Here is a 5,977-nt window from a genome sequence, read left to right on the forward strand (position 1 = left end):
TCCTTTTTTTCAGTAAAACAATCTTTTAGTTACAACGACAGGACCTGCAATAGTTATATAGGTTGATCCGTTGAGGAAAACAAAAAGGCCTAACCATTTTTTAATAAGCCTCTATAATCATATGAAGGGACTCTAGTAGGATGTTCCTCATAACCTCCCAAAGTGCCATTAGTCTGTTGAACCCTTGATGTCAGCAACGAACTTTGTGTAAGCCCTTGAGACCCCTTCAAAATGTTTGATGTTCCTTCCACCAATTACATCCTCAACAAACAGCTGCCTTTGGAAGAGAGCAAAGAGAGTTACAAAAGTCTTCAATACCGTGACCATGTAACCATAGAATCAGGCTTTTCAAGGTCATCCTCTCAGTAGTAAGAGAAGATCCCCATGCCCTTGGGGACCAAAGGAGTAGTGATTAATGAATAATATACTCTCCAATGGAAGGCTGAGGTCCGCCATTGAAAAGGAATATGAGCCATTTCTCAAGTTATGATTGTCAAATAAAAATAAAGTAGAAAAACATTCCAGAAAGCACTTTTAAAAGAATTTTAATGCCCCAAACAAAGCCAATCAAATGCCATATATGAGCATAAAAACACAATGATCCAAATGATTATATGACTTCATCAAAATTGTCTATATCACTCATGATGAACAGCAATCTGCAGTTCTGCACAGATGCTATTTAACCTTCGTATATTTAATATGCTTCCTAGGTCATAATATCTAAAAGCAGTGCAAGGTTTCACAAAAACTTAAAGCTACTAAGGAGTAGATGCAGATGCATTGACTATAATTTCATTTCGGGAGTCTGAAAATGTGAGGACAATAAATCACTCAGAGCAGAAGAAGGTGACACTATTACAATACATGACTTTTCACTAAAACAAACTCTAAAATTTGGAATGAAAGAAAGGAGTGAGCAAAATCGTTAATATTACCGTTCTACGAACACTAGCGGGTGATTCTCCAAAAATGTCATCACAGAACATATCTCCCGATCTTTCGCTCTGCACAAATTAACACAAGCTATAAAAAAACATATATGTATATATGTGTGTGTATTACAATTTACAAGACATATACAGTATACATTAAATGAACAGAATGTCTTTAGATACATGTAAATTCAATCTCAACTGTCCACAATTTAATGAATAATAGATAGGTACAAAAGAACCTACAAGAAACAGGAAAATATGCACCAACCTTTGGTGTACCAGCACCTAGACCCCCAGCACCAGGATTCCGCTCAAAAGCTGCAGGTCTGTTTTGGATAGGCGATTTGCCAACAGAAAACACGGGGTCAGCATCATATCCATCCAAACCATTATTCCTACTAATGACACCATCAGGATCAGAACTGACTGATACTTTCGCAGGAGAAGACTGCTTTCTTGGAGTGTCAACAGTTAACATATCCTTCTCCTCTGTCAAAAGTTGTTGAATGTTATTAAATTTGTGCTGAAAATATGAACTAAATACGCAAACCATAAAAAATTGACTTCCAAGTACAATAGATAAAAAAAAAGGAACTTAACATAATTAAGACACACCTATTCCTGACTCTTCAGAACTGCGTTCACACTGTTTCTGCAACTGTTGTTGTCTATGTTTTTCAAGGATGGCTTCCCTTCTTTTTCTGCTCTCTTCCTTAATTCTTTCAACATCTTCCTCTTCCTCTGCAGCAAGATTAAATTCAACCATTTCCTCATTGTCTTCTTGCTCATCTTCATCTCTAAACACATAGGTAATAGCCAAAAACAGTTTCTTAGAGTAAGTTTAACAATTAAGTCTCCTATAAAGAAAGGAATAAATACGTACCGTTTTAATTTGTCTTCATGCAATTCCAAGTCCTGATGTGCATTATTAGATACCTCAGACAGATGATTTGACCTCCTGTCATGGTTATGTTCTGCCTCACTTTGTTTCGAACGCCTAGAATCCCTATAGCCATCCTGATATAGATCCTCACGCACTCTCCTCCTGTTTCTATCTCTCGACCTATCACTGCGCCTATCTTGATCAATATCTCTATCCCTATGCCTGTCTCTATCCCTTTCTCTCCCCCTCTCCCTCTCCCTGTCACGAGGATCCCGACTGCTATGCCTGTCCTCTCTCCTACCATTTCTGCTATAGCTACTACTTCGTTCTTTTTCCCTATCCCTCACCCAATCTCTGCTTCCATGCCTGTCATCCCTGTCATTTCTACCTCTTTGAAGATCAAACTCGTGTCTGGCCTTTTCTCTCGAACCCAACAGATTTGCTCGACCACTGCTATCTCTGAGAGACTTGCCATCCAATTCCCTGTGAAATTTATCATCCTGTAGATGACTTCTGGAACGAGATCTTCTGTCTCTCACATGAACAGGAGACCTTGTTCTCTTCCTAACATGGCGATCTTAAGTGGTATCTATCATGATATGGAGAGTGCACAACAGTTATGCGTTGCTTGTCTTCCACTCTGTCCTCGGGGGGCATTGATTTCCTTCGATGTCCAACACTGTTTCTTTCAATGTCCACTGGTTCTGAATGCTTCCTCGAACTATGTCTTGCTAACTCAAGGTCTTCAACATCAACATCTTTTCTATAAACTGGAGACCTCGACCTACCATGAGCAGATTCTGATTGTATTTCCAAATGAGTAGAAGAGTCCAAGCCTCCTTCTGTCCTCAGAACATCTTTACGAGATTTGTATTCGATGTCCCAATTGACACGGCTAGATGTTCTATCTTTGTGCCGCTTCTCCCGTTTCTTCTCCTTAAGCTCCACTGACTCATAATCCTTGTCATCAGCTTCGTCAGTTTCATAATAATCCTTATCACCAGATTCCAAGTCTCTCCTATTAGCAGGTGATTTAAACACGATATCATTTTCCACTAAAACATCTCTACGCTCAATCTCATCTTCAGCTTTACCAGAAGAACTGTCTCTCTGTAAAATGGAGTAACATAACAACAACATTAATCCAAAATTCTGCATATTTTTTTCAGTTATATAAAACATGTAAGTAGGTCTTACTAATTAATAGGCCCGTTCACTCTTCAAAAAAACGCCCTATCTAACACACTGTTTAGTCCAACAGAAAACCCCATTAAATAAATAAAAACAAAATGCATATCAAACCAATCATCACAAACATAAATTTATATCCTTTTAATCTAAACATGCCTCAAACTCATTCTCCCAACAATTCAATTAAAATTCAACCGATAAAACACGGGGACGAAATATACCGGATTGAATTGTTCTCCAGGCTTAATTTCACCAGATTCAGCATCAGATTCCACTTTCTTATCTTCTTCTTCTTCTTCAAGAATCTCACCTTCCTCTTTATCATCATTATCATCAATAACAACCGGTACAATTTTTTCTTCTTCTTTCTCATGTTTACTCTTTCGATGACGACGGTGATGATGACGTCGATGACTACTACTACTACTACGATGATGACTGTGTTTTCTACGTTTCGTACCTTCTTCAATTCCATCATCAGAATTTCTACGATGCTTTTTCCGAATTTCTTCTCCCATCATGGCTAATTTTTCTAGGGTTAGGGTTTCGTAATCAATTTTTTTTTTTCTCTCTCTCAATTTTGTTTTTGGGGCTTTGTTTGTTTTCGAGATTTTCTTTTCTTTAATGAAAAAAGTTTAACTATTTGTAGATAAAGAGAAAAAAAAAAGGTCAAATTATTACTCTTTTACCAGTTTTGATGACGTGGAATAGAGTGGGTACGGTTACTATTGGCGTTGGATGAAGTTCAAATAAACTGTTTCATTGAAGCCTAGCCAGTTACACTGATAAAATGTGTTGGGTAATTATTATTGAACGAAAGTAGCTTGTTTGTGTGTAGGGCAGAGATCGGGTCGGATATGGCTATATCCGAATAGTTTTATAATATCCGAACCGGATTATATTCGAAATTTAATATTCGAAACCTAACCTGCCAACCCGACGGATACACTATCCGAATCCGAAATCCATCGGACCGACCCCAAACCCCGATCCGTAAATAAAAACGATACAAAAAAATCGATTAACCCGAACTATTCTCGGTGAATGGGTTCGAAAACCCGACCCGATTCCCTGCCCTACTTGTGTGTCTTGTCTCTCAATTTGAAGATGTGTGTCGTTCGAAGATATTTTTGGGATGTGAGTTTGAGATTTACATTATATGTATTCCACATTTATGCTATCGGCTTTCGGAATAGCAATATAAGATTAGCACCAGTCTAGAGGATCAAAGTGAAATTCTCACCAATGCACCTGATCTCAAATTTCTCACCCAAACTTTCACAGGGTCCAACCTAGCTAGGCGCACTTGATGTTTAACCAAAAAACAATGCTGGACATAAGCTCTTCATTTGTTATGTTTACCTCTTCATGACAACTTTCGAGCTGGCAAAATATATCTTGTATGTAGTACTTAAAATTGAGTTCAAAATTGATCAATTTTGTAAGTTGAAGGTTACCAAGTTTTTTCTTCCTACTTAGAAACTTCTCAGAGTACAATCCGAACAAATATTTACACCTCTTAAGTTGTCATGACTCACGAACAGTTTAGTTCTACAAATAACTCAAACTATCCTTCAATACCAAGCTTTTTAAAATATTTCATGGTATTTGGAAGCAATATATATCCACAAAGAAAAGACCAACCCTAGTATCTAAGTATTAACCATGGACTTGTGATCACCATCGCCGCTGCCACTCTCTCGAATTTCTAAGATCTCCACTCGGCGATTCATCTTTTTCCTTATGGTTATGGCAACGTCTTGAGGACTAAATTTTCCACATACGCTTACTCTGGACTGCGTCTTCTCTATTAGATGGGTCTCCAACTCTTAGTTCATGAAAAAGAAAAACAAATACATACATAAATTAAACACCGAAAATGAGAGAATTCAGGAGAACACAAATAAGAATAAAGTTGTTCTGCATTACTAATCAGGCTTATATACCTTGCATATTAAGAAGTATTCTTCTTATTTTCCTGTAACAACCACTGCAGTCAATGTTTATTCTCATCACCATGCAACACAACTGCAATGATTACAAATAATCAAAACATAAGTGACACTAATGAATGCATTTTTACATACGCACGGACGGAATACACATCGGATGTTTACTTTTGCTTGGAAATATATGAAAAGGTCCTTTTTAGAAGTAGTATTGTTGAATTCTAAAGTGGCACCCGTGTGGAATAATCATCATCGAAAGTTGGGACTTTTTATGGAACGTCAGGATATCAAATAATCACAAGTATTTCCATATCTTGATGTTCCTAAAGAGTCCGTCACGATATTCCGTGTTCGAAAGATTATTCCACGAGAGCTTCCTCACGGTAATAAATGAGATGAAAATGTATTGGATAGTTGGAGCTTGCCTTCTCAGGTTTCATGAAGCCGACTAGCGGCCAATTTTGAGCACCTGATGATTGGTTATATGTAATCCCCTAAGGAAATTGTTGATTATATAGGATTGCTCATTAGATGGTAGGATGAAATGCTGTAGGCTTGAAGTTTTGGATTGCCTAAAGGAGATTGCTAATATGGAATATGAGATTGGATGGTGTTGGTACTTGGTAGGGGAGAATATTCTTAACGTTTCTTCCTTGTTTGTCACCTCTTCTAGTCTAGGGAATAAGCCAATAACAAAGGCAAACCAAAATCAAGTTACCTCCTGGGTCCTTGCATGTGTAGACTGTAGTCCATATGTGGTCCATCATCTGACTCCTAATGCCTTATGGTTAACCATCGGTGTAAAACAGGCTGCTTTGGTTAATTACTGAGAACCGGCGTAAAAACACTAAAGCGTATGACGGTGTAAGCAACAATGAATTGAACCATTGAATATAAATGTTCTCCGATCTTTTCTCTTTTTAATTAATTTTATTTAGAAAAAAACCTTGGTCTGGATTACTTATGACTAATAACTTTTTGTATATATATATACGTCTTGGATTGAACTAATTTTT

At 37.4% G+C, this 5,977-nt stretch overlaps 1 long non-coding RNA gene across 1 annotated transcript; it reads right to left on the reverse strand.

Annotated features, from left to right (window-relative positions):
- Positions 1-4,501: 4,501 nt before the first annotated feature.
- LOC147502908 (uncharacterized) lies at positions 4,502-5,615 on the reverse strand. Its single transcript, XR_015220074.1, has 3 exons — positions 5,387-5,615; positions 4,959-5,040; positions 4,502-4,840 (listed from the first exon to the last, which is right to left on the reverse strand). It is a non-coding gene; the product is annotated as an uncharacterized LOC147502908 (long non-coding RNA).
- Positions 5,616-5,977: the final 362 nt, after the last annotated feature.

Source organism: Coptis chinensis, chromosome 4 (assembly GCF_015680905.1).
Source record: "Coptis chinensis isolate HL-2020 chromosome 4, ASM1568090v1, whole genome shotgun sequence".
Lineage (NCBI taxonomy): Eukaryota > Viridiplantae > Streptophyta > Magnoliopsida > Ranunculales > Ranunculaceae > Coptis > Coptis chinensis.